Genomic DNA, 11,166 nt, shown 5'->3' with positions numbered 1-11,166 from the left:
TCATAGAAAGAGTCTGGATGTTTTCCTTCTGCTTCAATTTTTTGAAACAGCTTCAGGAGAGTAGGTGTTATTTCTTCTTAGAAAGTTTGGTAGAATTCCCCAGGGAATCCATCAGGTCCTGGGCTCTTGTTTTTTGGGAGGTCTTTGATCACTGCTTCAATCTCGTTATTAAATACCGGTCTATTCATGTTGTCGATTTCTTCCTTGTTCAATTTTGGGAGTTTATAGTTTTCCAGGAATGCATCCATTTCATCTAGATTGCTTGGCTTATTGGCATATAACTGTTGATAATAACTTCTGATGGTTGTTTCTGCTTCCTTGGTGTTCGTTGTGATCTCTCCCTTTTCATTCATAATTTTATGAATTTGAGCTTTCTCTCTTTTCTTTTGGATTTGTGTGGCCAGTGGCTTATCGATCTTATTGATTCTTTCAAAAAACCAGCTTCTGTTTTCATTGATATGTTCTACTGTATCTCTGGTTTCTACCCCATTGATCTCAGCTCTAATCTTGATTATTTCCCTTCTTATGCGTAGAGTTGGTTTGATTTGTTGTTGATTCTCCAGTTCTTTAAGGTGTAGAGACAGCTGGTGTGTGCTGGTTTTTTCAATTTTTTTGATGGAGGCTTGGATGGCTGTGTATTTCCCCCTTAGGACTGCCTTTGCTGTATCCCATAGGTTTTTGGACCGAATTGTCTTCATTCTCATTGGTTTCCGCGAATTGTTTCAGTTCTTCTTTGATCTCCTGGTTGATGCAAGCATTCTTAAGCAAGGTGGTCTTTAGCTTCCAGGTGTTTGAGTTCCTTCTGAACTTTTCCTTGTGATTGAGCTCCAGTTTCAAAGCATTGTGATCTCAGAATGTGCGGTGAATAATCTCAGTCTTTTGGTATCAGTTGAGTCCTGATTTGTGACCCAGTTTGTGGTCTGTCCTGGAGAAGGTTCCATGTGCACTTGAGAAGAATGAGTATTCTGTTGTTTTAGGGTGGAATGCTCTGTATATATCTATGAGGTCCAACTGGTCCAATGTGTCATTCAATGCTCTTGTTTCTTTATTGATTTTCTGTTTTGATGATCTGTCTATTTCTGAGGGAGGCATGTTAAGATCTCCAGCGATTAGTGTATTCATATCAATATGACTCTTTATCTTGATTAACAGTTTTCTTATGTAATTGGCTGCTCCCATATTGGGGGCATAGATATTTACAATTGTTAGATCATCTTGGTGGATAGTCCCTTTAAGGATTATGTAGTGTCCTTCTATATCTCTGACTACAGTCTTTGGTTTAAAATCTAATTTGTCTGATATGAGAATCACTACCCCGGCCTTCTTTTGAGGCCCATTGGCATGAAAGATGCTTCTCCATCACTTCACTTTCAGTCTGGGTGTATCTTTAGGCTCAAAATGGGTCTCTTATAGACAACATATGGATGGGTCCTGTTGTTTTATCCAGTCTACAATCCTGTGCCATTTTATTAGCACATTTAGGCCATTCACATTGAGAGTGGTTATTGATAGATATGTTTTTATTGACATCATGTTACCTTTGAGGACTTTCTTTTTGTAGATTGTCTCTATATTTTTTTCAATGCTATTCTTGGACTTTTTCCTCTTTTATAGAACCCCCCCTTAATATTTCCTGCAGTGTCGGCTTGGTGGTTGCATAGTCTTTTAAGCCTTGCCAGTCTTGGAAACTCTTTTAGCTCTCCCTCCATTTTGAATGTCAATCTTGCTGAATAAAGTATTCTTGGCTGCATGCTCTTCTCATTCAGTGCCCTGAATATATCTTGCCAGCCCTTTCTGGCTTGCCAGGTCTCTGTGGACAGGTCTGACGTTATTCTGCACGTAAGGATCTTCTTTGTCCTAGCTGCTTTCAGGAGGTTCTGCCTACAATTATAATTCTTCATTCTTACTATTAGGTGTCTTGAGGACTTTTGAGAATCTGTAATCTTGGGGGGGAAACCGTTTAGCCTCTAGTACATGAACACTGGTTCCATTCACGAGATTCGGAAATTTTTCATAAAGAACTTGTTCCACTATATCTTCTAGACTTCTTTCTTTCTCCTCCCCTTCAGGGATTCCAATAATTCTGATGTTGGAAGGTTTCATGGCATCATTTATTTCCCTGATTCTGTTTTTGTGGCTTCTAAGCTGTTTGTTCCAGGCTTCCTCCTGATCCTTTCTCTCTATCTGTTTATCCTTCAGATCACTAATTCTACTTCTGTCTCAGTTACTCTAGCTTTGAGAGAATTTAGATTAGATTGGAACTCATTGAGAGCATTGTGAAGCTCATCCCTCGTAGTTTTCAGTTCTTCCCTAACATTGAAAACATGATATCTGGTCGTTTTCAGTTTGGCCCTAATCAATTCCGTTTGGTGACCCATGGCTTTCTCCAACCTAGCTATTGCTTGGATAATTGTTAGCCTGAATTCTCTTTCTGACATATTGTCTATGTTGATAGCTGTTATCTCTGTTGCAGAAGGCCCATCCTCTGTATTTTTCTTCTGTTGGGCATTCCTTCTCCTAGTCATTTTGGTGAGAGATGGCTGAATGGGTGTAGCTGGATGTATCGACTGTGGTGCAGTCAAGGTGCACCCTGGAATGCTTCTGAGCAATCAGGGTTCCCCACCTAAATGAGAGGAAAAAGAAAAGGAAAAGAAAAAGAGAGAGAGGGGAATGAAAGGTGAGATAAAAAAGAAGGTTCAGCCCAAATGGGCCCCAAGGTAAGATTTATGAAGTATACAAACAAACATAGACAAAAAAAAGACTGATAAAAGTATATGACAAGAGAAAAAAATAATACATATATATTTGCATATATATATACATATATACATGTATATATGCAAATAAAGGAAGAACCTCGTCAAAAAGAACCCTGAGTGTAAGATTTGTATACTATCAGGACAAACACAAAAACACAGAAACACTGGTGGAAGAAAAAGATGGGAGAGTGGTTGTAAATTCTCAGTGTGGGTGAGGAAGGTAGTTTTCATTCTGCCTGGATGTATCTTGATATCTTTGTTAAAGGACTCAACTTTCCTATGAAAAAGGGGGATTAAAAATTGGTTTACCTATAGGGGTGGCATTTATTGGGGAAAGGGGATTACCTTGAAGTTTAACTCTATATGAATAGTAGAAAATAAAAATTTAAAAAAGGAGTAAACTAGACTAAACTAAACTAAAATTTAAAAAATAGAAATGCAAAAGGAAAACACAGGTGTATGTTCAAAAAGTTCAGGTTAGAAGGTTATTATGGAATTTGATGTACTGGACATCTCACTGTGATGGTAAATAGGTTAAAAATTATCTATATATTTAAAAAATTATCTATATATATCAAAAAGAGCTAGAATAGTGGGAATGAACTAGTAATAAAAATTGTCCTATGAAGTTGTGGTGGTTGTTCCCTTGTCGTCTTTTTTTTTTTTTCCTTTCCTGGTTGGTTTTCTGGGGGAGGGGCCTGCCACGTGGGTTTTCAGTCAATGATGCTCTCTGAGTTAAGTCTTCCCGCCCCCCTCAAGGGGGTGGGCTCTGAGGAAACTGTTTTTTTCAGGCTTTTGTTCTCTGGAGTTTTTTATATTTGTTCACTTTTGTTTTTCTCTCTCGTCTGGACCGCTTTTGGTGGCTTTTGTAGGTTTAGAGGAAAGCAAACTGCACCCCGACCTCCCTCTCAGAGAGAAGCCTCAGTCTGGCTGCAGAGCGCAAGTAAATCCCCCCTTGGCTCCTGGCAGAGCAGGATCCCAGTCGTGGTCCCTGGGGACTCGGGATTTTTTGCTCGTACCCAAAACCACGTCCGTGGCGGCTGTCTGGGAAGACCCAGACCACCAGAGAGGTTCCGAGCAGCGATGGCACACTGAGATGTTCCCCCTGGCGCAGGCTGGGAGTGCCTGGTCTCTCCGGTCCGAGAGCACTGGGCTGGCGCCTGTGCGCACCTCTCTCAGGGGAGGGCGCGGGGCTCGACTCGGGCTCTGCTGGCAAAGCAGGGCACTCGCGTGGGGACTGCAGAAAGGCTGTGCTTCTGTTGGCTGGTGAGGCTCCCAGCCCCTCACGGGAGCCGGGCGCCACGCACTCTCAGGCGCGCTGGTGGTTCAGGGACCGAGACCCGGTTTGTCCGCTGCGCTCTCTCTGGCTCTGCCCCAGGGGTGGCTGTCCTGGCTCTGGGGACTTAAGCCCTGACCCTAACACCCCGATTCCCGCAATCCCCCCCGCCCCGTGATCCTTTGCTCTTTTTGAGTGCTTTCTACCAGACTCCCGAGTTAATGCTGCTCCCCAGGCGCAGGGCACTCTTGGATCGGGATATTCCTTTCCAACGGGTCGCCTCTGGTGGCTCCCTCCCCCTTTTGTTTATCTTCCGATCTCAGTCCGACTTTCCCACTCCGCTTTACCTGCCCACGGGCGTCTTCTGCTCCGGTAGAGATCCAGACCTGTATAATTCTGATCTCCGGCTGATTTCGTGGGTGATCGGAGTTCTTTGGAAGGTAATCAGCTCACTTTAGGGTACAGGTTGAAAGGGCGCCTCCTCCTGCTTCCCCGCCATCTCGTCTCCCCCTCAGAAAGGGATTCTCTGATATCTTCCGTGCCTTGTTCGAGCCCAGCTTTCACCTTGATAATCGTCATTCTGAACTCCAGAGCTGACACATTACCAATGTCTGTATAGATTAGTTCCCTAGCCGGGCGTACTGCCTCTTGTCTTTTTTTGTAGTGAGTTTTTCCACCTTGTCATTTTATCCAGTTAAGAATATATGAATGAGAGAATAAAATACTTAGAGGGTGGCAAAGACCCCAGAAAAATATACGCTAACTATTTCAGAAAAGACGTGAAAGTGGGGGAGGTAAAAGGGGGGGGATATCTATATATCTAAATAACCATCGATCTATCTATCTATCTATCTATCTGTATGTTATACTGGTGAATAGAACAGAGTCACTCACTTTATTTTTGGTGTATTCTATTCTCTTAGAAAAAACTACCTTTCAAAATTTTATCATTATTTTTTAAAATTTAATTTTTTTAAATTTAAAAAATATATTTAAAAAATATTTTTATTCATTTATTTGAGAGGGAGAGAGAGACAGAGTTAGAGAGCATAAGAGGGAGATCAGAGGGAGAAGTAGACTCCCCATGGAAACAGGAGCCTGATGAGAGACTCGAGCCCAGGATTCTGGGATCACAGCCTGAGCCAACGGCAGTCACTTAACCTAATGAGTCACCCAGGCACCCAGCCTCTCAAATTTTAAAGAAATAAAAATGCATATATACAAAAATAAAGGTAAACATGATGAAAGGCTGCAATATGACTTTAAAGATGAAAATTAGAAAGATTCTAAAAAAGGAATTGATTACTTGGTTGGAAAAGAAAAAGGAGGGAATGTGATCAGGCTGGAGCTAGATTTAGGGTATATGTTGATCTATTACAAGAAATTATATCCCAAAATTTCAAAGATAAATATGTATACAAAAAATAAGGTTAAATATAATGAAGGGAAAAAATATGACTGATAATGAAAATTAAAAGGATTTTTAAAAAGGTGTGATAAGATAAAATAGTTCAAAAACATTAAAAGAATAAAGAGGAAGTTTAAAAATAGAATAAGAAAAAAGAAAATTAAAAACAATTAATTTTTCAAGTCTAAAAGATCATGGGAAAAAAAGCCATGAAATCTCTGTTGCTTTCCCCTACCTCTGGAGTGCCACAGTTCTCGTTGAATAGGGGAACTTGGTCTAAGCTGGAAGTTTTTGCTGATCTTCTGGGGGAGGGCCGTGTTGCAGTGATTTTCAAATGTGTTTGCCCAAGTCAGATTTGCACAGCCCTTACCAGGGGCAAAGTAATCTACTTGAGTTCCCTCTCGGTAGGTTTTCTTCCCTGAACACTTTCTGCAGAGCTCTGGAAAATGGGAATGAAAATGGCAGGCTACCAGCCTCCATCCTGGAGGTGCTGCGAGCCCGGGGCCCCAACCTCAGTTCTCCCTCAGTGAAGAGCAGTCAATCCCCCCCCCTCTCACTGGTCTCCGGCTGCACCCCACCCTCACACGGCCTTTGACCGAACGGTTCTATCTCTGGTGCACAGCCCCTTTGGAGTCCTCAAATCCATCAGATTCCTGCGAAATACTCCCGTGCTGCTCCTCCTGGAGGAGAAAGGGGGAGGGTCTCTCCAGATCTGCCACTTGTGGGGCCCCTGCTCCAAGAGCAGTGTCTGACTGTGCCTTGAATTGCTGTTTAAGGTAACCCTGAGCTGAGAGCCCCCACCTCGGCTCCATCTTTGTAAATGCCTTCCCCGCTTGGATACCTGGCAGCTCTGCCACACTCAGAAAACCCCGGTCTTTCTGTGACCCCACAGGTCTGACACCACACTGTCCCCGCAAGAGCTCCAGCCCCACTAGCCTCTGGCACGATGTCCCTTAGTGGAGCCGACTTCTAAAAGTTCTGTTTTTGTGCTCTGATGCCTGCTGAGAGCTCCCTCCCCCGCCCCCATTTATCTTCCTGTCCCATGGGATTCACTTCTCTGCACGTCCTACCTTCCAGAAAGTGGTCAATGTTCTGTTCCCAGAATTGCTCCTCTTCTCTTCTAACTTCTGTCGAGTTTGTAGGTGTTTGATAACTATCTAGCTGAACTCCTGGGGCCCAATGCTATTTCAGTTTCCTACTCCTCCACCATCTTGCTTCCTCTCTCTGCTTCCTCTCTCTCTTTTCCTTCCTCTCTTATATTTGTTTTTTTTATTTCATTTTCCTTTTTTAAAATTTTATTTATTTATTTGACAGAGCGAGATCACAGGTAGGCAGAGAGGCAGGCAGAGAGATAGGGGGAAGCAGGCTCCCCGCTGAGCAGAGAGCCCGATGCGGGGCTCAGTTGCTGGACTCTGAGACCATGACCTGAGCCAAAGGCAGAGGCATAACTCTCTGAGCCACCCAGTCGCCCCTGAGTTTAATTTTCTTATATTTAAATTCAATTAATAAATATATAGTGTGTTCTTAGTTTCAGAAGTAGAGTTCACTGGTTCATCAGTTGCATGCAACACCCCATGCTCTTTACATCCTATGGCCCCTTAATGCCCATCACCCAGGTATCCCCTGCCTCCATCCATCTCCCCTCCAGCAACCCTCAGTTTGTTTGCTATAGTTCAGAGCCTCTTGTGGTTTGTATCGCTCTCTGATTTCATCTTATTTTATCTTTTCCTCCTTTCCCCATGATCCTGTTTTGTTAGTTAAATTCCACAAATTAGTTTAAATCATATGGAAATTCATTCTCTGATTGATTTATTTTGCTTAGCATCATACTGTTTAGTTCCCTCCAGATTGTTGCAAATGGTAAGATTTCAATTTTTGATGGTGAGTTAATTAATATTCGCGCACGTGTGTGTGTGTGTGTGTGTGTGTGTGTGAGTGAGTGTGTGTGTGTACACACATATATTGTAGTTTTGCCCTCGGGATGGTGCTCTCAAAGGACTTTGATGACTGGGATTCCATTTCTTAGGAGTGTTTCAGGGACAGCCTGTGTCCCGAAGGAATCAGACCAAAGGCCAGGCCAGTTTCAGGGAGAACACTTCAGTCCCAGCAGACCAGAGACTGAAGGCTAGTGCGGCTGCATCAGGCAGAGTCCCAAAGCGAAGAGTTCAGTTGAAAGGGTGAATAGGACCAGAGCCTACACCGTTCCAGCTGGCACAGATCCCACTAGAAATGTCTGCCTTTCAAAGGACCGAGATTGGGGCCTAGTCCAGTTCCATTAGGGGCGGTCGCATTCCAAGTAAGAATTAGACCACTGGCATAGCTCCTTCAGGAAGAGTCTGATTCATACCTGGAGGTCAAATGAGGACATTCAGAGATGATTTAATTTTAAAAAAGGCCTTTAATAGATCCCAAGTAAAGCCTGCAGAGCTTAGACACAGGCTGTGGAGCTTGAAATCTAGAATACTTGCCTTGAAAATCCCAAGTAGGGGTGGGGGTGCCCCTAGGTGCCTCGGTGAATTAAGCATCTGACTCTTGATTTTAGCTCAGATTTTGATCTGAGGGTCCTGGGATTGAGCCCTGTATCAGACCCCCAGTCACTGGGAGCCCCAATGCTTGTGCTCCCCCAGTTTGTGCTCTCTTTCTGTCTCTCTCTAAAATAAGACAATAAACAAATTTTTTTTAAAAAAATTATTGGGGCACCTGGGAGGCTCAGTAAGTTAAGCAGCTGCATTCTGCTCGGGTCATGATCCCAGGGTCATGGGATTGCGTCCCGCATTGGGCTCCTTGCTCAGCGGGGAGCCTGCTTCTCCCTCTGCCTGCTCTGCCTGCTCCTCTGTCTGCTTGTGCTCTCTCTCCCTCTCTGACAAATAAATAAAATCTTTAAAAAATAAAAAAGGAAATTATCAAGATGGGTTCCAAATACGGAGAACATTGTACTAAGCAGAGTTTTTAAATCTCAGAAGAAAAGACATGATGGTATTGTTTTATGTTAAAAATGATGCTAATGTCCATTGATTCATACATTTCCAATTTCTTCACTTTTCTGTTTTGCTTATTTTCTAATTCACATAATATATTCATATATCTTCCTAAGTCTTAATACTGTCAAGGCTCCTTTCTGTGGCTTGTAAGAAAGAAGATAGGCCATCTAAGGAGAATGCAGCTTTCTATAACATCAGCATTTGTTGTTGTAGGTTATTACTAACTTTCCCCACACAGGTAAAAATTTCCTCCCACATTGACTAGTCATATAAAATAGGAATATATCTGTATCAATATGATTTCATTTCATCAGAGTGTATTTTAGTTTATTTATATGTGTGTAGTTACTATAGGTATATTTTAGACACAAGACTATCCCCTCAGTTCACTGATTTTGAGAAGAGGTATTTCCTAGGTGTACAGTTTTGAGGTTTGCACAATTGAAGTCATACATAGAGAACTTTGCATGTGGAATTAAGGTAATTTGCTGAAGAAGGTGCAAGGGGGGAGAAGAAATAACGGCATATACCTCACAGACCTGCTATAGTTACTCAAATATAAATCTGGATAGGAGCAATTTTATGACAATACTGCCATTTTCCCAATTGATTCATGACATCAGAAACTTGATATATCATATTATCATTCCAAGGTACCAAAATCAACAAATCTGTTGTCGTGACAGTATTCTTTTTGAAATATTTTAATTCATGTCTAAGTACCGAAGTGTTATATTAGTGTCAGGTGTGGGATATAATGATTCATCTGTCATATACACGAGTCTTGAGCCCATCACCATCGGTGTCCTCCTAATGCCCTTCACCTTTGTCACCCATTCCCCTTCCCGCCTCTCCTCTGTCAGCCCTCAGTTGGTTCTCTGTATTGAAGAGGCTGTTTTGATTCATCTTTTTTCTTTATTAAATTCCACATATGAGTGAAATCATATGTCTTTCTCGGAGTGACTTCTTTCAGTTAGCATTATATCTTCTAGATCTATCCATGTTGCCAATGGCAAGATCACATACATTTTTTATGGCTGAGTATTTATCCATTGATATATGGATAGATACTTGGGTTGCTTCCATATCTTGGCTGTGGTAATAATGCTTCATTTAAGGCAGGGGTACATTTTTCTTCTCAGATGAGCATTTTCATTGACCTCAGGTAGATTACCGGATCCTGTGGTATTTATAAATTTTGTGAGGATCCCACATCGTGTTTTCCGCAGTGGCTGCACCAGTTTGGACTCTCACCAACAGTGCATGAGGGCACCTTTTGCTCCAGCCTTTGACACTTGTTATTTCTTATGGTTTTTCTTCTACCTGTTATGACATGGGTGAGATGCTATCTCATTGTTACTTTGCTTTGAATTTCCCCCATGATTAGTGATAGTAAACACCTTTTCATGTGTCTGTTGCCCATCTTTATTTCTTTGTAGAGAAATGTCTCTTCATGTCCTCTGTTTATTTTTCAATTGGATCATTTGGGTTTGTTTGTTTGTTTTTGGTGTGGCATTGTTAAGTTCTTTATATATTTTGGATATTAACTTATCAGCACATCATTTGCAAACATCTCACATTCTGCATGTTGTTGTTGTTTTTTGTTGGTAGTTTTCTAGCAGAAGTTTATATTTCATTGTAATCCCAGTGTATTAATTTTGCTTTTGTGTCCCTTGCCAGAGGAGGCCTTCCTAGAAAACTGTTTCCATGGCTGATGTTAAAGAAATGACAGCCTGTATTCTTTCAGGAATTTTATGGCTTCAGGTCTCACATGGAAGTCTTTAGTCCATTTTGAATCTTTCTTGTGCCTGGTGTAAGGAAGTAGTGCGATTTAATTGTTTATGGGTGGCTGTCCAGTGTTTCCACATTATTTGTTGAAGAGACAGATCTTTTTCCCATTGTGCATTTCCTTTTTTTTTTTTTTAAAGATTTTATTTATTCGACAGAGATCACAAGCAGGCAGAGAGATAGAGAGGAGGAAGTAGGCTCCCCGCGGAGCAGAGAGCCCAATGCGGGGCTGGATCCCAGAATCCTGGGATCATGAACTGAGCCAAAGGCAGAGGCTTTAACCCACTGAGCCACCCAGGCGCCCATGCATTTCTGATCTCCTTTTTCATGGATGAATTCACCATACAAGAATGGGGTTATTTCTGGACTATTTTGTTCATTGATCTGTGTGTTCATTTTTGTGCCAGACCATATTGATTACTACAGTGCTCTAGTATATCTTGAAATCTGGAATTTTATGACCTTCAGTTTTGTTCTTCTTTTTCAAGATTGCTTTGGCCACTCAGGATCTTTTCTGTTCCATAGAAATTTTAGGATTCTTTGTTCTGATTTAGTGAAAACTGGCATTGATATTTTGATAGGGATTGAATTAAAACTGTTGGTTCCTTTAGGTAGTATGGACATTTTAATATTGGTTCTCCCAGTTGATGAACATGGAATTTGCTCATGAATTTGTTTCTCTCATCCTCAGTTTCTTTCACCAGTGTTGGATGGCTTTCAGAGTACAGGTGTTTCACCTCCTTGGTTAGGTTTATTGCTAGATGTTTTAAAGTTTTTGGGGTAATTGTAAACAGAATTTTTTTTCTTAATTCTCTTTCTACAATTTCATTAGGAGTGTATACAAATGCAACAGATCTCTGTATACTAATTTTGTATCATGAAACTTTACTGAATTCATTAATCGCCCTAGTACGTACTTGGTAGAGTCTTAAGTGTTTTGATGATTTTGGCTGT

This window comes from Neovison vison, chromosome 14, assembly GCF_020171115.1.
Source record: "Neovison vison isolate M4711 chromosome 14, ASM_NN_V1, whole genome shotgun sequence".
Lineage (NCBI taxonomy): Eukaryota > Metazoa > Chordata > Mammalia > Carnivora > Mustelidae > Neogale > Neogale vison.
This window is presented reverse-complemented; position numbering follows the sequence as displayed.